The sequence below is a fragment of the Dromiciops gliroides genome, chromosome 2 (genome assembly GCF_019393635.1).
Source record: "Dromiciops gliroides isolate mDroGli1 chromosome 2, mDroGli1.pri, whole genome shotgun sequence".
NCBI classification, from domain to species: domain Eukaryota; kingdom Metazoa; phylum Chordata; class Mammalia; order Microbiotheria; family Microbiotheriidae; genus Dromiciops; species Dromiciops gliroides.
The window spans coordinates 353,711,431-353,732,242 of record NC_057862.1 but is presented as its reverse complement, the minus strand read 5'-3'; the positions used below and the strand labels follow the sequence as shown (position 1 = coordinate 353,732,242).

The following is a 20,812-nucleotide window of genomic DNA, read 5'->3' as shown; positions in this document are numbered from 1 at the left end:
ATATTTGTTGTTCAGGCATTTTACTTATTTCTGACCTTTTGTGACCCCATTTGGGGTTTTCTTGGCAAAGATACTGGAGTAGTTTGTCATTTCCTTTTCCAGCTCATTTTATAAGTGAAGAAACTGAGGCAAATGGAGTTAATTGATTTGTCCAGGTTCACATAGCTAGTAAATGTCTGAGGCTATATTCACTGAACCACCCAGCTGCCATACATATAGATATACATATGAGTATGGATATGGATATAGGTATAGGTATGAATATAGACATAAACAGATATAGACATAGACACAGACATAGATATGTTTGCTAAGCAAATATGTCAGAGTAGGAGGAAGCAGTATAGTCAGGCTCTCTCTTTTTTTTTTTTTTTTAAAGTGAGGCAATTGGGGTTAAGTGACTTGCCCAGGGTCACACAGCTAGTAAGTGTTAAGTGTAACTCAGGTACTCCTGACTCCAGGGCTGGTGCTCTATCCACTGTGCCACCTAGCTGCCCCTAGGCTCTCTTCTAAAATTATTCCAACAAAGACCAAGGAAGAGTACCAGACTGTGTGATTAAGAAATCCAAGAAGTGAAGATGGCAGAGGAAAGGCTGTAACTTTTGGAGCTCCCCACAGAATCCATTCACATGCCTCCAAATAATTCCATAAGACAATTCCTGAAGCAGCAGAACCCACAAAAGAACAGAGTGAGATCATTTTCCAGGCAAAGATGGCTTAAAAAGGTGGCAGGGAAGGTCTGCTCTACTGGGGTGAGAGAAGAGCTCAGCCACACTATGCAGATCTAGCCCTAGGCAAGTTGCACTTCCAGAGCCTCGGAATCATCAGTGTCAGCAGCTACTTCTGGAACTCAGCTCACAGACAGAGGGGGTCCGGTGGTTGACTGGGGAGAGATAGCAGGGGTCTCTGCTGGAGCTGAGGCAGAGTGCTGTTGTGTTGCCATGCTCTGAACCAGGAAGCAGACCTTAGTGGCAGTGACCCAAGGGAGGGAGGGAAACAGGCATGCCAAGCTTGCAAACTCAGTGAACCATTTTTCTGCTTCTGGGTTAAAGAGCAAGCAGGTCCATGGGTACTTACAGACCAGAGCACAGGCCAGGTGAGTGCAGAATGTGTCTCTCTTTAAATCGTACCATCTGGGACCCCCTGAAGCTTGGGACAGTGCATTCTGGAAGCAATGATCCACTTTAAGAAGGAGTTAAAAGCCAAGAAATAAGCTAGGATAATGAGAAGGCAGAAAAGATGTGGACCATTGAAAGTTTCTTTGGTGACAAGGTAGATCAAAATACACCCTCAGAAGAAGATAACAAAGTCAAAGCTCCTACATCCAAAGCTTCCAAGAAAAATATGAATTGATGTCAGGCCATAGAAACACTCAAAAAGGACGTTGAAGATAAAGTTAGAGAGGTAGAGGGAAAAGTAAGAGAGGTAGAGGAAAAAATGGAAAGAGAAATGAGAGTGATGCAGGAGGGTCATGAAAAAAAAGTCAACACTTTGAAAAGGCAAATTGGCCAAATGGAAAAGGAGGTACAAAAGTTCTCTGAAGAAAAATAATTACTTAAAAATGAGGATTGAACAAATAGATGTTAATGAATTTATGAGAAATCAAGACACAATAAAGCAAATCCAAATGAATAAAAAAATAGAGGGTAATGTGAAATATCTCCTTGGAGAAGCAGCTGACCTGGAAAATAGATCCAGGATAGATAATTTGAAAATCATTGGACTACCTGAAAACCATGATCAAAAAAAGAGCTTAGACATCATTTTCCAAGAAATTGTCAGGGAAAATTGCCCAGATATTCTAGAAGCAGAAGGTAAAATAGAAATTGAAAGAATCCATTGATCACCTCATGAAAGAGATCCCAAAATGAAAACTTCCAGGAATATTATAGCCAAATTCCAGAGCTCCCAGGTCAAGGAGAAAGTATTGCAAGCAGCCAGAAAGAAACGATTCAAGTACTATGGAGCTACAATCAGGATAACACAAGATCTAGGAGCTTCTACATTAAAGGACCGGAGAGCATGGAATATAATATTCCAGAGGGCAAAGGAACTGGGATTACAACCAAGAATCACCTAACCAGAAACTTGAGTATAAATTTTTAGGGGAAAAAAATGGGACTTCAATGAAAAAGAGGACTTTTAGGCATTCATGATGAAAAGACCTGAACTGAATAGAAAATCTGACTCTTTTTTGGTGGGGCAATGAGGGTTCAGTGACTTGCCCAGGGTCATACAGCTAGTAAGTGTCAAGTGTCTGAGGCTGGATTTGAACTCAGGTCCTCCTGAATCCAGGGCCAATGCTTTATCTACTGTGCCACCAACTGCCCCCAGAAAATTTGACTTTCAAATACAATACCCTAGAGAATCATAAAAAAAGGTAAACAGGAAAAAGAAATCATGAGAGATGTTAAAAGGTTAAACTGTTTCCATTCCTACATGGGAAGAGGATACCTCTAACTCATAAGAACTTTCTCAGTATTAGGGGAGCTAAAAGGAATGTACTTAGACAGAGGGCACAGGTGTGAATTTAATATGAGGGGATGATATCTGTAAAGCATTTATTTTTTGTTTATCCTTTTTTGGGGGGCAGACAGGTGGGGTGGCTTATGTATGGGGCCAGATTTGGGCTCAGGGCCTCCTGGGTCCAGGGCTGGTGCTTTGTTGACTGTGTCACCTAGCTGCCCCATGATGACATCTTTAAAATAAAATTAATGGGTGAGAGGAATGCTCTGGAAGAAAGGGGAAGGGAGAGGTGGAAGGTAGTAAAGTATCTCACATAAAAGAAACAAGAAAAAACTTATATAGTGGAGGGGAAAGTGGAGAAGGAGCAGGGGAGTGAGTGAACCTTAATATTAGCAGAATTGACTCAAAGAGGGGGCAGCTAGATGGCACAGTGGATAAAGCACTGGCCCTGGATTCAGGAGGACCTGAGTTCAAATCTAGTCTCAGACACTTGACACTTACTGGGTGTGTGACCCTGGGCAAGTCACTTAACCCTCCCTGCCCCACAAAAAAAAAGTATTGGCTCAAAGAGGAAATAACATACACACTCAAGTGGGTACAGTAATATATCTTGCCCTGTGGGAAAGTGGGAGGAGAAGGAGATAAGGGGGGAGAAGTGAAGGAAGGGAGGGCAGATTGGGGGAGGGGCCAGTAAAAAGCAAAATGCTTTTGAGGAGGGATAGGGTGAAAGAAGATAGATAATAGAGTAAATATCAAGGGGAGGAAATAGTGATAGTAATTGAAAGAAATGATGAGCAGGATGCGATCAGACAGATGTATGAAAAATGCAGTCCATCTTCAGAGGAAGAACTGATGGTATCTGAATACAGATTGAAGTATAATTTTTTTTGTTAGTTCCTCTTTCTAAAATTATTTTGTCTGTTTTCTTTTACAACCTGACTAATATGGAGATGTTTTGCATTACTGCACATGTATAACTTATATGGAATTGCTTGCTTTCTTAGGGAGGGTTTGGGAGGGAGGGAGGAAGAGAATTTAGAACACAAAGTTTTAAAAAATCAATGTGAAAATTTGTTTTTACATGTAACTTGGGGAAAATTCTAAATAAAAAAATTAATATTTAAGAAAAAAAGAAATCCAAGAAGAAACTCTAGTGGGTCATTTTTCTAATTTAGGCCAGAATAAGGAGATAAACTGTAGATATGGAGAGGAAGTCAGAAGACCCGCACAGAGAAGTAACAAAAGTGGAGCTGAGTCAAAAGTTCCAAGTGTATAGAAGTTGAGACCAGTTCCCTATATACCAGGGCAAGGAGTGGGGTTATAGCTTGGAAGGGTCCCAGACCTGTATATAGTACAGAGAACAGAAATAGGAGTGAACCTGCAACTCAGTTGCTTTGACTTTGGAGCAGGAGCTTGCATTCATTCCATAGACCTGGGCTGAGTCTTGCAGTTGAATAGTGAGGGGAGAGAACTAAGACCAATGATAAGACTATAGTTCTATCTCTTTGAAACTGAAGGCCCTTCCAAGTGAATGATAGGCACTGGAGCCAGCAGCTGTCTTTTGGAGTAGGTGGTGCAATGGAAAGAGTGTTAAGGGTGGAGTTAAGAAGACCTGAATTTGAATCCTTTCTCAGAGATTTATTAGCTGGTGACCCTGCTTAAGTCACTTAATTTATCTTAGTTTCAATTTTCTCGTGTGTAAACTGCTAATAATAATAGCACGTACATAAGAGGGTTTTTGTAAGGATCAAATGAAGTAACATATATATCTATATCTAACTTTATAATCCTTAAAGGACCTTATAAATGCTGGCTACTATTATTACTACTACTATTACTCCTCAAATTCCAACTTGGGACAAACTTATAGTTCTGCTACCCAGACTCACAGTGGTGTTGGGAGTTTACAAAGCTCAGATCAAGGGCAGTTATTGGATTTTTTCCTCTATTAGACTACAAAGGGCTAAATGAATGTTTGCAGCTTCCTGGCCTGAGTTGACTCTAAGATCTTTGAAGAATAAAATATTCAATATACCTAGAAAAAGAAGTAGCCTGACACCAGAGAAACATATCAGAAAGAAACAAGGCTCTGAGACTCCCTTCTGAAATGTACAGAGCCTGGCCCTAATGAAAATCCTTATTCAGGTAGTAAGACTAGAAGAAATGAATAAACAAAAAAAAGATATCTATGATAAAGGGACTTTTTTTAGATTCAGGGATGCCTAAGACACAAATCCAGAAAAACAGAATAAGTCCATAATGTCTACAAGCAAAGCCTTGAAGAAAAATGCAGTTTGGCCACAAGTTCAACTACAATTTCTGGAAGAATAAAGGAAGAGTTTTTAAGAAATCATATTGTAAATGAAATTAGGTCTTTAGATGAAAGAACTGGAAAAGAAATGAGCATACTAGAGGAAAAACTTGGAAGGAAAATTAACAGCTTAATACAAGAAGTATAAAAATTTACCCAAGTAACAAATTCTCTGAAAATCAGAATGGACCAAACAGAAGTTAATGACTCCATGAAATAATGAGAAATATTTAAATAAAGTAAAAATGAAAAAAAAATTGAGGTACCTCATATCAAAAACAACTGATCTGGAAAAAATTCAAAGGGGGAAAACCGTAAGAATTATTGGTTTTCCTTAAAGCCATGACCAAAAAGAAAAAAAAAAAGAGTCTGGGGTGCATAATGGATAAAGTATTAGATTTGGAATCAAGAAGAACTTAGTTCACATCCTGCCTTAGAAACTTATTATCTATGTGACTCTGAGAAAGCTGATTGACCTCTGACAGTTTAAGATTCTCATCTGTAAAACGGGGATACTAATATCATCTATTTCATAGAACTGTTGTGAATAAAAAAGGTGATATATGTGTTTGTGTGTATATGTAAAGAAATTTTCAAGCAGTGCTACATAAATGTTAACTACTGTGATGATTAATTCTAATGTGTGTGTCCTTAACTGCTCACCCAGTATGTGTGGGGGAACTAGCTAGGAATTACTTATAAATTAGGAGCTTCAGCAACAGTTTAGGCTTTGAAGCATTTATTAAAGTATATTAGAAGTAAGTAAAGAGAGTGAGAGAACACATGTCTCTGAAAGAATGGAAAAAACTCTATCTCTAATCTATGCCTGGAGAGAGAGAAAAACCGTTCCTTCACCTAGCTGCCCACACTTCCAAAAGGAAAGAGTCCCACTCAGTTCCCCCAGAAGCCCCTTGTTGAACAGGAAGAAGGGTGGTCCCTATACACAGCTCCAAGATAATTAGTTGGTCGAATTCAAGTCCATTGATTGACATGACTTAAAGGTGGTCTATGAATAGAGGCAACTTCCAGGATGCCAATCTGACCTTCGAAATCTCAGAAAGGTCACCTCATGCTTTCTCAGTTCTCACACTGTTTCAAGAATAGTTATTTCAAGATTTTTTCTTTCATATTTCAAGAAGTCAAGGGAAACTGCCAAGTTCTATTTGAGAGCAAAATGAAAATAGAAATAATCCACCACTCACTTCTGTAAAGAGAGTCCCAAATGAAATCTCTTAGGAATATCACAGCCCAAATCCATAGTTTCCAGGCAAAAGAAAAAAAATTCTGTAAGCAACAAATTAGAATTTAAATACTGAGGAGACACTGTCAGCTTCACATGGGATTTGGTTGCTACCAGAATGCAGGAAGGAGAGCTTGGGATGTGATATTCCAAAAGACAAACAATACAGTTTTACAACCAAGAATAATTTACCTAGAATTCATCACTAAGTATAATCTTACAGGAGGAAAATGGACCTTTTTTTGAAATAGAAGACTTTCAAGCTGAAGAAAAGCTCAGAGACTAGTAGAAACTTTGAAATAAAAACACAGGACCCAATAGTATCATAATTACGTATGTATGTATGTATGTATGTATGTATGTATGTATGTATATATGTATGTATGTAAGTAACTGAAAGGGACTAAAGTAATGTATCTCTTAAAAACCCTAATGTCATTAGTGGTCACAGAGGGAGGTAAGTAAAACAAAATGCTTTGGACTAGCTGTGTCATGTTTTGATAATCTTAAAAAGAAAGATAGAAAAGGAAGGGAAAAAGGAATACATTATTGAAGAAAGGGGGTTAAGGAAACAAACTTATCATCTTACATACTCTAAGTGCATAAACAGGAGTATATACAAGCAAGGCAGAAGGGGTGGGGTACAGTGAATCTCATTTGAAACTCACTTTCATATGAACCAGTCAAAGAAGTATAGAAGGCATATACATGTAAACCCACACAAAGAGTTTGGTAGAAATACATTTAACTTTACATGGTAACTGGGAGAGGGGAGAGGGGAGAATAAGAGGAAGAGTAGAAGAGAGATATGTCATAAGCAAAACAATTTCCAAACTCAGAGACTAGATCATAAAGGAAGGTTTAGAAGAGAACAAGGGCAAGAACCTATGATTGGTATCTGGGTGAGGGGAAAAGAAACGAGTGAAAGGAGATTGCATCAAATGTAGGTCACTAGTACTAATTACATTTTCTTACTCTCATCATCTTATTTGTAAAAACAAGGCAGGAGACAAAGTAAGCAAAAAGTGTAAGAGAACAGGAGAGAGGGGTGGTGAGGAATGCACATTAACTATCACAACTGTGTATGTGAATGGGGATGAAATTCATAAAATGGAAGAGGATACCAGAATAGATTAAAAACCAGAAGACAAAATATGTTTACAAGAAACACACTTGAAACATAAAATTCACAGAGTTAAAATCAATGGCTAAAAAAAAAATCTATATGCTTCAGTTGATCTCAAAAAGCAAAGGTAGTAATCACAATCTCAGATAAGGAACAGGAAAAACATATTTGACTAAAAGAGATAAAGAGGAAAAATTTTTTATGCTGATATGCCCTGAATGAGATAGGATAAAAATATTTAAGGGAAAAGTTAAATGACATAGGGAGAAATAGAGAAAACTATAATTGTTGGCACTTCAATTTACCCTTTACAGACCTATGCAAATCTAACAAAAATATAAAGAAGAGAGAACTTAAAGATCTAAATAGAATTTTAGAAAATTCGAATATGACATATCTCTGGCAATTACAGAATAGGAATAGAAAGTAGTACACATATTTCTCAGCTGTATGTGTTATCATTATAAAAAAGGTTACCATGCATTAGGGCATAAAACTTCACACAAGAATACAGAAGAGCAGAAAGATTAGACACATCCTTTATTGATCAATATAATAAAAATATATTCAGTAAAGTTTTTTAAAGAAATCATTGAAAAGATTGGAGACTAAATAACTTAATCTTAAAGAATTGGTGTGTCAAAAGAAAATCATAGAAATATTAGACAATTTTGCCTATGAAAATTCTAACAATGAGACAACACACCAAAATTTGTGAGACACAGCCAAAGCAGTCTTTACAGAAAAATTTATATCTCTAAATACTTTCATAAAAATAAGGGAAAGAACAAAGAGAACAATGAATTGTGCATGGAACTAAAACAATTCCTAGAAAAACCAGCACATTAAAAAAATCCTCAATAAAACAACAAAGTGAAAATTCTGAAAAACAAAGGAAGTAGGCCCAGAAGTACCATATTTCAAACTATAAAACAAAGCAAAAATCATAAAAATCAGTAAAAAAATTTGGTTAAAAATTAGAGGTCAGAATGTGTGCTCTGTGGAGTCAAACACTGTCTCATTCTTAGGTTTTTATCCTCAGTACCTGGCCCAGTACATGCCACGTAGTAGGTACTTACTTAATGCATACTTATAGAAATGAATTGAATTATAAGTGTGTTGGAATAGATTAGTGGTCACTTACCTTTTTGAGTATTTTTAACATTATAATAATTCATGGTCAGGAGCCAAGATGGCAGAGGAAAGACATTAAACGCACAGAGCTCCTGACACAATTACCCCCCAAACAGCAATAAAACAAGTCCTGGAGCTGCAAAACCCACAAAAAAGACGGGTTGAGATTATTTTCCAGATTAAAGGGGGCCTTACTGGGCTATAAGTAGAGTACAACCACTCAATTGTGCCAAAACAGACCCTAGATATGCTGCATACCAGAGGAACTTACCTCTGAGCCTCCAAATCAGTTGCAACACCAGCATCTTCTGGAACTAAGCTTATGGTGAGAGGCCTAAATGGTTGGCTGGCAGAGGGAAATACTGCGGTGTCTGTGGGACCTAAGGAGGAATTCAGCTATCCCACCCCAGCAGGGAACCAGGAAGAAATACTGAGTAGCAGGAGGCCCAGGTGGGAGAGGGATGCAGGCTTGTTGGAGCTAAGAACCATAGCACAAAAAGCTTTGCTGGTTGGTTAATTAGGAAGTTGGCTTGAGGTTATCCTCGGACCAGAAAACAGTCCAGGTAAGAGGAAAAACCTGCCCTCCCTCAAACCAAAACACCTGGGACCCTCTGAAACTTGGGACAGTGTAGCTTGGAAGTAGGGCCCCACTGTAATAAAGAGTTAAAAACCAAGTAAAAGACAGCAAGATGAGCAAGCAAAGATAATTGAGAACTATTGAAAGTTTCTTTAGTGACAAGGAAGATCAAGGTGCACCCTCAGAAGAGGATAACAACCTCAGGGCCCCTACATCCAAAGCTTCTGTAACGATTGGAATGATGCCACCTGCTGGATACTTACTGTAGAAGAGTTCTGCCCATGAAGCGAAGGTCTTTGAGGGCAAGACCAGGAGCCTTTTCTTTGGCGGGAGGAAGTGACGCGGACTAGTGGGAGGAGGAAGGAAGAGACTGGCGCTGACTCTGGGGCTTTTTCCTGAGGACGCTGGCGGAGAAGGGAGCTAGAAATGTGCTCTCCCTTTAATAGATAGGAATCTAGGCCTTTCTCTCTCTCTTTACCAAATTCTTATTCTCCTTAATAAATGCTTAAAAACCTAACTCTTGCTAAAGCTTATAATTTATTGGCGACCACTCATTAGATATTTTAGACAGACTAGCTAGAATTTTAACCCTTAACAGATGGCTGACCACGAAGAGGAAAGCTAAACCTCAGTCTTCTGATCTTCTGGTTGGGTAAGAAATTTCCCCTACCCTAACCTTTTAAATCTTAAGTACTGCTGAATTGCCAGGTGTTTTCCCTTTAAATTTTTTCGAATGGACCTTTTAAACTCCCTAATTACCCTATTTTTGATATTAGTCTGTTTAACCAGACAAATGGGAGATAAGATCATGTTAATGCTTTGTTTTTGTGGATTTTCTATTTTTCTTTTTATTTTTGTTAAAAGAGCCAGCAACTTACTCACACAAGGAAATATCTCTCCCTCTCCCAACCATGCTTTTTCAGAGAAACCTGAAGAGATTCCCGCAGCTTTTCCCAGTTCTAACACTAATTGTTGCTTTAATTTTGCATGCCTGGAGGCAATGACCCACCCTCTAGAAGCTTTTAATCCACTAGCACCTGGAGGCAAAGTGGGGGAAGAGGAATCCAGACCTGAGTTCAAAATCAAGTGTGATTCAAATTGTGCTGGTCCCTCCCCTCCTCTCCAGACCCCACCCTCTACTCCTCCTATGGCCAAGCCCATAGCTTCCCCTGCCTGGGAAGTCCAGAGATCTGGTGCGCATGCTCAACTTTTTCTACCTGCATTTGCAGCTTCAGGCTCAGCCCTTCCCCGGCCTGGCTGTGCTTTTGAGACAATCTTAGAAAACTCTTTAAATTCCAGATATGCTCGTTTTGTTCATAATTTTGCTAACCTGCTTTTGTCTTTAATTAGTAATCTTATAAAGCATTTGTATGGTGAAAAGCCCGACAGACAATATAGAGGGATTAAAGAAGAAAAACTTAAGCTGAATAAGAATGACAATCAACATAGTTCAAGACTCTGCTTCTTTTGCCATGGAAGGGTATATATTTTACAGAAATGTAGAAGTAAGCAGCAAGGTATTGATATGAGTATTGGGGATTTTAGATATCGGAATCAAAAGTGTTCTAAATTCACTCAGATTATTAATAGTATCAGTTCAGAGGTTACATAGGATTTCTATGCTATTACATATACATTTTGAAATTAATGGTATGGGTTTATTTTCATAGAGATTTTAATGCTTTTGAGATTGTGTCTTATACTTAGTTTCTAAAACAAGGAGAATATTTGTAAAAGCTTTTTATAGTCATGTGATCAAGTTTATATTTTATAATACTCTTATTGATATTAAGTTCATATTCATTTAGATTTCCTTAGTTTGAATTTCACTGTATTTTATTGTTCCATGTGTATTTTCTTCTATTCATTTGTCTATCTAATTTTGAAACATTGCAAGATGGTTTTGATTTTATTATACAATGTTAATTCTAGGAGTATTGTGCTCCCATATTCTGAGTTATTTGTTTTTGTTATTTTTTCTCAACTGATTATTTGATCAAACTCTTTAAAGCATTTCCCTAGCAAATTGTTTGCCATGGCAAGTATAAATTGATTCTAGAAGTATTATTTTTGATAAGCATATTCCAAAAAAAAAAAAGAGGGGAACATTTGTAAAAGTTGTCTTTGAGATTGTGTTGTGCTTTAACTTGTATTTAAATATGTTCAGATTTTTCAAAAAAGTAATTGTATACTAAGTTAAAAAAAGGGGTATTATTTGAAATTGTTGCATAATTATATATTGTGTTCTGAGTCAAGATGTATTCACATTTTTTGCAATCATTTATTATCCTCAATTTTTAAATCCATATGAGACTTGGATTATGGGAACTTATCATTTAAGACATTAATTGCCTTTATTCTGAGTTATCAGATGCCAGTTGGCCAAGATGCCATCCAATCACAAGAGGAATACATGCAAGAGCAGACACTGAACTGTCACATGAGGGGAGATATACATGAAGTCAAGGTATGGCCGAGGGAACGGCTTTTGACAAATGTTGAGGTTGGATTCTCTTGGTTTAATATTTTATTCTCTTTTTCCCCACAATATTGTACAGATGGCTGGAAGTATTGATCCCACCCATCTCACTTCTACACCTGGCTTCTATGCTCCCTCCTATATGCCTGATGCCATGGACATCTCAATCCCATGCATCTGATTAAGTCTGACTCAGTTTCCTCCAATATGTTCGGTGGCATGGACGTATATTCCATCCACCTATTTTAAGCCTGGCATACTGTATGGGCAGTACATATTGCTCAAGTGTGGGAATGCTCATATCCCATCATTTCTCTGTTCTTTTATGGTAACCCCCATAATTATCTCAGGTGTCATGATAAATAACAGTGTTGAATTTGGCCTTGACACCTGTTACCAATTATATTAGATTTTTTAATTTCTCATAATGGCATGAGGATAATTAGGCAGATGATGCAAAAAGTGATGAAACAAAGATAAAAAATTATTTTTAATAATTAATATCATAGCAATTGTCTTCTCAATTACCCTCCATAAGGGGGGGACTATAGTAATATTATAATTTTAAAGAATGTTTCAATTTTTGTTTTATTATATGTTTCATGTGTAACAACTAAGATTCTGAATTCCCTTAGACATGTTTTTGAGAACTTTCATTGTTTGATTTGATTATTGACAAAGCTATTTTAAAGTTGTGTTAAGCTCAATTTTGTAGGAAATTTTCCTGGCTGATTACCAGTATCCACACATCTACCCCTGAAAAGACTTCCATTCCACGACTACACCTAGAGGACATCTGAGAAAAGACTTTCAGAGACTTTAAATGAACAGTTTTGTTTTGTTTTTTTTTTCTCTTTTCTTTTTCTGTTATAATATACACCATCTGTAATATGTATTTTCTGCAGAGGCCCTCCCTTTGCAAGACCAATGTCAAAGCGTCGGTTCATGAGGACAAAAAATCGCCCCTCTGGACAAAACTTTCCTCTCTTCCTTTTCTATATTGTTGTTCACATATTATTAGTTAGCAATAGTTATTATATTGTTTTTACTGTTCCGTCAAGGAAACATTTTGTTTCTTGAGGAACAACAGGAGGGACTGTAACGATTGGAATGATGCCACCTGCTGGATACTTACTGTAGAAGAGTTCTGCCCATGAAGCGAAGGTCTTTGAGGGCAAGACCAGGAGCCTTTTCTTTGGCGGGAGGAAGTGACGCGGACTAGTGGGAGGAGGAAGGAAGAGACTGGCGCTGACTCTGGGGCTTTTTCCTGAGGACGCTGGCGGAGAAGGGAGCTAGAAATGTGCTCTCCCTTTAATAGATAGGAATCTAGGCCTTTCTCTCTCTCTTTACCAAATTCTTATTCTCCTTAATAAATGCTTAAAAACCTAACTCTTGCTAAAGCTTATAATTTATTGGCGACCACTCATTAGATATTTTTAGACAGACTAGCTAGAATTTTAACCCTTAACACTTCCAAGAAAAATACGAATTGGTCTCAGGCCATGAAAATGCTCAAAAGGGACCTTGAAGAGAAAGTAGGAGAAGTAGAAGGAAGATTTAGAGAGGTGGAGGAAAGAAGGGAAAGAGAAATGAGAGTGATGCAAGAGAGTCATGAGAAAAAAGTCAACAGCTTGAAAAGCCAAATGGAAAAGGAGATACAGAAGCTCTCTAAATAAAATTATTGCCTAAGAATTAGGATTGAACAAATGAAGCTAGTGATTTTATGAGAAACTAAGACACAGTAAAGCAAATCCAAATGAATAAAAAAATAGAGGGCAATATGAAATATCTCCTTGGAAAAACAGCTGACCTGGAAAATAGATCCAGGAGAGATAATTTGAAAATCAGTGGACTATCTGAAAACCATGACCAAAATGAATTTAGACAGCATCTTGTCAGGGAAAATTGCCCTGATATTCTAGAAGCAGAAGGCAAAATAGAAATTGAAAGAATCCACCAACCACCTCCTGAAAGAGATCCCAAAAGGAAAACCTCAAAGAATATTCCAGAGCTCCCAGGTCAAGGAGAAAATATTGCAAGCAGCTAGAAAAAAGGAATTCAAATACTGTGGAGCTACAATAAGGATAAAACAAGATATAGCAGCATCTACATTAAAGGACTGGAGGGCATGGAATATGATATTCCAGAGGACAAAGGAACTGGGACTACAGCCAAGAATCATGCACCCAGAAAAACTGAATATTATATTTCTGAGGAAAAAATGGGACTTCAATAAAAAAGAGGACTTTCAGGCATTAATGATGAAAAGACCTGAACTGAATAGAAAATTTGACTTTCAAATACAACACTTTAGAGGAACATAAAAAGGTAAATAGGAAAAAGAAATCATGAGGGATATTAAAAGATTAAACTGTTTACATTCCTAAATGTGAAGATAATACTTCAAACTCATAAGAACTTTCTCAGTATGAGGGTAGCTGAAACGAATACACAGAGGACAGAGGTCTGAACTGAATATGAAGGGGTGATATCTGTAAAGCATTTATTTTTTGTTTATCCTTGTTCTTTGTGGGGAAAAACAGGGTGGGGTGTCTTATGTCTAGGGCAGCATTTGGGCTTGTGGCTTCCTGGGTCCAGGGCTGGTGCCTTGTCCACTGTGCCACCTAGCTAACCCATGATGACATCTTTAAAATAGGGGTGAGGGGTAGGAGGAATGCACTGGGGGAGGGGGAAGGGGAGAGGTGGACTGGGGATGGGGAGTTCACATGAAGGAAATAAGAAAAAAGATTATGTAGGGGAGGAGAAGATGGGGAAGGAGTGGGGGAGTGAGTGAACCTTACTATCATCAGAACTGGCTCAAAGAGGGAATAACATACATACTCAAGTGGGTATAGTAATATATTTTTGCCCTGAGGGAAAGAGGGAGGGAAAGAGATAAGAGGGGGGGAGAAGGGGGAAGGAGGGAAGGGCAGATTGGAGGAGGGAGCAGTAAAAAGCAACACACTTTCCAGGAAGGTGAAGATGTTCTGCATAACTGCATATGTATGACATATTGAATTGCTTAATTTCATAGGGAGGGTTGAGGAGGGAGAAAGAAAAACTTAGAACACAGAATTAGCTCAAAGATCTTAATCTCATCAGAGTGGGCTCAAGGAGGAAATAACATTCACACCTAATTGGGAGGAGTAATCTATTAAACCCTACAGGAAAGTAGGAGGGGAAGAGGATAAAGAGGGAAGGGTGAAAGAAGGGAGGGCAGAGCGGGGAAGAGAACAGTTAGAAGTAAAATACTTTTGGGGAGGAATATGGTAAAAGAAGATAGAAAATAGAGTAAATATCATGGGAAGGGAATAGGATGGAGGGAAATAGTTATGATGATTGACTATAATGGAAAAATGTATGTTACCTACTTTTCCTGGGCTATTGAGAAGAAATTCTCTGTCAAGTTTAAGGTACTATATAAAAGTTATGATGAACAGGATGCTATCAGAAAAAACCTGGAAAGACCTACATGAACTGAAACAGAGTGAAATGTACTGTATATAAAATAATAGCAATAGTGTAAGATGATCTGCTGGGAAGCATATGGTTATTTTCTTTTTCTTTTTTTTCTTTTAAAAATTTTTTTATATATATATATATATATTTTTTTTTTGGTGAGGCAATTGGGGTTGAGTGACTTGCCCAGGGTCACACAGCTAGTAAGTGTTAAGTGTCTGAGGCCAGATTTGAACTCAGGTCCTCCTGAATCCAGGGCTGGTGCTCTATCCACTGTGCCACCTAGATGCCCCTAAGACACATTTACTTTTTTTCTTTTCTTTTCTTTTCTTTTCTTTTCTTTTCTTTTCTTTTCTTTTCTTTTCTTTTCTTTTTTTCTTTTTTCTTTTTTTGCCGGGCAATGAGGGTTAAGTGACTTGCCCAGGGTCACACAGCTAGTGTCGTGTCTGAGGTCGAATTTGAACTCAGGTCCTCCTGAATCCAGGGCCGGTGCTTTATCCACTGCGCCACCTAGCTGCCCAGCTTGTGGTTATTTTCAGCAAGGCAATGATCCAATATAACCCTGAAGGACTTATGAAAATTGCAGTCCATCTACAGAGAAAGAACTGATGGTATCGGAACACAGATTGAAACACATTTTTTTTTTGGACAATTCCTTAATCTGAAGTTTTGCTTTTTATCTGTTTTCTCTCACAACCTAGCTAATGTGGGGCTGTTTTCCATTACTACTCATGTATAACTTATATTGAATTGCTTGAGTTCTCGGGGTGGGGGGTGAGAAGGGAGGAAGGAAGAGAGGTTGGAACACAAAGTTTTTAAAAAATTGATGTCAAAATTTGTTTTTACATGTAATTTGGAAAATAAAATTCTAAATAGAACCCCCCTCCCCAAACAAACGAAAAACTATAATAAAAAATTAGAGGTCAATCAGTGGTACACATTAGGTACACAAAAAAATAGATATAAATGAATCTGCCAGCATATTTGGTATTCTAAGGGGTATAGACTCACTTTTAAACAAAAACTAACAAAAACTACTGGGAAAAGAGGGGCAACTAGGTGGAGTAGTGGATAGAGCATGGCCCTGAAATTGGAGAATCTGACACTTACTAGCTGTGAGACCCTGGGCAAGCCACTTAATTTCAATTGCCTCAAACATCTGGGGCCATCTCCAGTCATTCCGATGCATATCTTGCCAATGGACCTAGATGGCTCTGGAGGAAAGAGTGAGGTTGGTGACCTTACACAACCCTCCCTCACTTAAATCCAATTCACTGCAAGTCATAACATTACCTCCTGATGTCATGGTCCTCTTTGAGAATGAAGGACAAACAACAACAACAATAACAACTGGAAAACAGGGAAGTAATCCTACAGAAATTAGGTATAGACCAACATCTCACATTAATATACCAAGATAAGATCCAACTAGATACATGAGAGAAAAAAAAAGTCATAGCATATACAAATCATAGGAACAAGAACGAAATTTCCTTTTGGATAGTGTAAGAGTTCATGACCAAATGAAGGATTGATTTCATAGAAGATAAAATGTTTGATTTTGTAATATAAAGTTATAAAAAAAAGTTTTTGCACAAACCAAATCAATGCAGTTAAAAGTAGAAAGGAAATAATTTACTAAGAAAAAAAAAACTTTACAGAAACTTCCTATGATAAAGGTCTCATTTCCAAAATATATGAGGAACATATTCAAATTTATAAGAATAAGGACCATTCCCTAATCAATAGATGGTCAAAGGCTATTAAAAACAGTTTTATTATTAGCAGCCATGTAAAAAAATTCTAAATCATTAACAGAGAAGTGCAAATTAAAGCAACTCTGAGTTTCCATCTCATACCCATCATATTAGCAAAGATAAGGAAAATGACAGATATTGGAGGGAGTCTGGAAAAACAGGCACCTTAATGTGTTGTTGGTGGAATTAGTCCAACCATTTTGAAAAGCAATTTGGAATTATGCCCCTAAAGTCACTAAACTGTGTATACCCTTTGACCTACTCAAGCATGCCATTGTCTCTATGTTCACATAGCAGAACATTTTCACATATTACTGAATCCCTCTTCCCCCTTTTAATCACTTGAGCAGGCACATGAGTATTCAGAGTGTAGAAGTGCAAAACATATTTTGCATACTAGGGACAACAGAAACTGTTCCCATTTGTTGATGATATTTTATAGATTTTTATTTGCTTGTTTGTTTTTTTCTAAGGCAATTGGGGTTAAGTGGCTTCCCCAGGGTCACACAGTTAGTAAGTGTCAAGTGTCTGAGGTCGGATTTGAACTCAGGCCCTCCTAACTCCACGGCTGGTGCTCTATTCACTGCACCACCTAGCTGCCTGGAACATTTATAGTTTGATACTTGAATACTCGAACATGTAGTCTTTCCTTAAAGACCTCTGATGAGGGGAAACTCACAGCCTCCCAGGTGATCCCATTTCATTTTGGGATATCTCTTATTGTTAGGAAGTTTTTCCTTACATCAAGTCTTTTTGGTTACAAGAGAGAATTCTGTGGGGAGTGGATAGGAAGGATACTTGGAAGGTACAGTGATATTTTAAAAAGAGTTCCAGACAAAAATGTTAGCAGTGCCTGGCACATACAAAATGCTAAGTAAATACTTATCAATTGTTTGGGAGGGATAGATAATAATAAAAGGATCGCAAAATCATGTGCTTTAGAGCTTTAAGGGATTGTAAAGAGCATCTCCAGGGATTCTTAACCTGAGCTCTGTGAAGTTGTTTTCTTTTGTAAGAAATATTTTGCTTAACTGAATTCTGGTATAATTTGTTTCCTTCGTAATCTTATTTATTTTATTTTAGGCAATGGAACACCTTATTCTGAGAAGAAGTCTTTAGATATCACCAAACTTCTAGAGAGGTCCATGACACATGCAAAAAAAGGTAAGAATGACCCACTCTAGGGGCAGCTAGGTGGTGCAGTGGATAGAGCACTGGCCCTGGAGTCAGGAGTACCTGAGTTCAAATCCGGCCTCAGACACTTAACACTTACTAGCTGTGTAACCCTGGGCAAGTCACTTAACCCCAATTGCCTCACTAAAAAAACAAAGAATGACCCACTCTAATTCCACATCCATTAATGGACATTTCCAAAGGGATTTAAAATTTTCAAGGCAGTTTGCATCATTAGTTTGCTTCTCACCACAATCTTGTAAGATGGGTAGTGCAGATATTATCACTCATCCCCCTAATTATAGTGAAGAAGCAGGTTCAGAGAGATTAAATTGTAGCACACAGTTAGAAAGTGGATTTAAACCCAGGTCTCTCGGCCAATTATTCAGAATTCTTTCCATTGTACCCAAGCTGTCATTCACCTATTGGTAAAAATAGAGAACATCATGACGATTGTGTCTGTACAGGCTCAGGGAACTTAGGTTAAGCTTGGGTAGGGTGAGTCTCATTTCAGAATTCTAAAGGCTCTAATGCACACAATAGGGGCTGATGCCGAATTCAGGTTGATTAATTGACAAGCATTATTTGGCCAATTTGCAAGCAGCCATTGAGAACAGTGAGTTGTTTTTACCAAGTACCCAGACTGTGGCCAGCACTCAGTGCATACTAACCACCACAGAGACAGCAGATACATGTTAAAGCTGTGACAGGATAATTGATTTTCTCCATGAAGATTCAAGCCTTGGAACTCCTCTTTTCAAATCTTAAATGATTATATGCTTATGTCTACTGTGAAGTCTATTGAGGTACTGATCAGAAATTAGACTGGAAGCCAGGAGAAAGTAGGTGTAGTCCCAACTCTGAAACCATTATATGACCTTAGTGTATGAACTTAGGCTAGCCAGTTTCCTGGCTAGCAGTTTTCTGTATTTGGGGCATGCTCTCCTGATACACGGGCCTCCCAGAATAGCTATTTTGCTATTTTAGTTTCAAAGTGTCCTGTGAGTATGCATTCTCTAAAACCATAGTTCCTGAGCTCTCTTTAGTGTGTTTGGATTTCCTTTCGTTGTCCAGATGACACAATTCTTTCAAAGCAAAGGCTTTAAGGAAATAGCATAGTAAGAAAATTTGCAATAGAACACTACCCCTCCTCTCCAACTAGTGCACATTCTTTTTGCGTGTGTGTGTGTGTGTGGGGGGTAGCGACAATGACTTGCCCAGGGTCACACAGCTTGCAAATGTCAGGTGTCTGAGGTTGGATTTGAACTCAGGTCCTCCTGAATCCAGGGCCAGTGCTTTATCCACTATGCCACCTAGCTGCCCAAGTATTTGGTAACCAAGTGGGGCAGGGCCTGGAGTCAGGAAGACATGAGTTCAAATTCAGCCTTCAATACTTATTAGCTGTGTGACCCTGGGCAAACTTAGTTTTCTCAATTGTAAAATGGTGATAATAATAGTACCTACCTCTCAGGGTTGTTCCAGTGAGGATTAAATATGAGAGTATTTATAGAGTGCTTAGCACATAGTAGGTGATTAATAAATGTTTGTTCCCTTCCTTCCTAAGGTCCCTTCCAGCCCTGACATTCTATATTTTGTCTTCTAAAAGCCCTCACAACTATATTATCCTGTATTCTATGATTATAAGGTTGCTTCTATCTCTCACATTGTCTTCCATCTTTTAAGAACATCTAGTTCTGACTTTCGATGTCCTAGAATCCGAGTTCTGACATTTTGTGTTCTAATGGCCTTCCCAGCTCTGACATTTTATGATTCATGCCCTAATGTCCCTTACAACTGATTCAATCACTGAGCTTCTGACTGAGGTGTACGTTCAAACTAACCATTGTCCCAGTGTGCTTATAGGTGGTGAGATGCTTAGAAAATAAATAGGAATGTTTCCTCCTTCAGAATAAAAACTGTGCCATTTAAACAATGCTCAAGTTTCTGGCCCCTGTGATTATCTGATTAGAGGTGGGTGAGTGTATTCATCATTTCCTAAGAACATCTATGAGGTCTCTGCTGTAAATCTAATGTACTTACCTGGAACATTTTAAGTGGTATTAAAAATAAGTTTCTGAGAATTTATAGCTTATGACAAAGAGGCAGTGGCAGCCCCGGGGACAAGAGTGACATTTCTTTCTCCTACTAGATTGAGCTGGAGTTTCCAGCTGTCAGGTGACCATAACCCATTCTACCCAGCTTACTTGCTTTCATTACCTTCTCACCTGGCTGAGAAGGACTCAGAAACATAATTACAGAATGTTAGACACAATCCACTAATAACATGGATAGGGAAACCACTATGGTGGAGCCTGGAGTCAGAAGAGCCGAGACCTCCTGACTTCAGGTCCATTATCTCTCTGTTCTATACATATCATCTTGGTTTAAGCCTTTGCTACAGCTCATATCCTTCTAGGCTCTGAGTTTTTAAATTAATAAGTGAAAAATCACATCCTTCTTGGGCAGTTGGATACTGTGCTTAGGTGGATAGAGCCCATTCCAATTCTTTTAAACCAGTTGAACCCATTTGCTCAAACAGGGGGTGGCTTAGGTTCATTCTGAATTCTCCTACATGTTGTTAAGAGGGGTTTCAAGTATTTAAATAGGAGAGAGGAAAACATATCCATGTCCCAGCAAGGAGGGAGAATTATTGGTCAAGAGGTGAGCTATTTCAAATATGGCCTTGGAGGCTTGACACTTACTAGCTGTGTGACCCTGGGCAAGTCACTTAACCCCAATTGCCTCGCCAAAAAAAAAAATTCAAAAAAAAAAAAAAGAGGTGAGCTATAAGGAACTCTAGCAGTTTGGGGCAGTGGTTAGTATACTGGTATGGAGTTAGGAAGACCTGGGCTCAATCCTGCCCCTGACATTTACCAGATGGGCAACTGGAGACAAGTCACTTATCCTCTCTGAGTCTCCATTTCATCACTTGTAGAATGGGAGAAATAATCTTTGAATGAATTCAAAGTAAGCCTTTCTGTTAACTATCATCCATAAGGTCTAGTTCTGTCTGTCTTCTGATATTAGGTGGAACATGTCTTTTTTTAAGTATTTCTCCCCCAGTTACATGTAAAAACAACTTTTAACATT

At 38.2% G+C, this 20,812-nt stretch overlaps 1 protein-coding gene across 3 annotated transcripts in view; it reads right to left on the bottom strand.

The window, feature by feature from the left end:
- The window catches only part of HRH2 (histamine receptor H2), a 68,770-nt gene that overhangs the window by 28,483 nt on the left and 19,475 nt on the right, over positions 1-20,812 (bottom strand). The window lies entirely within an intron of this gene.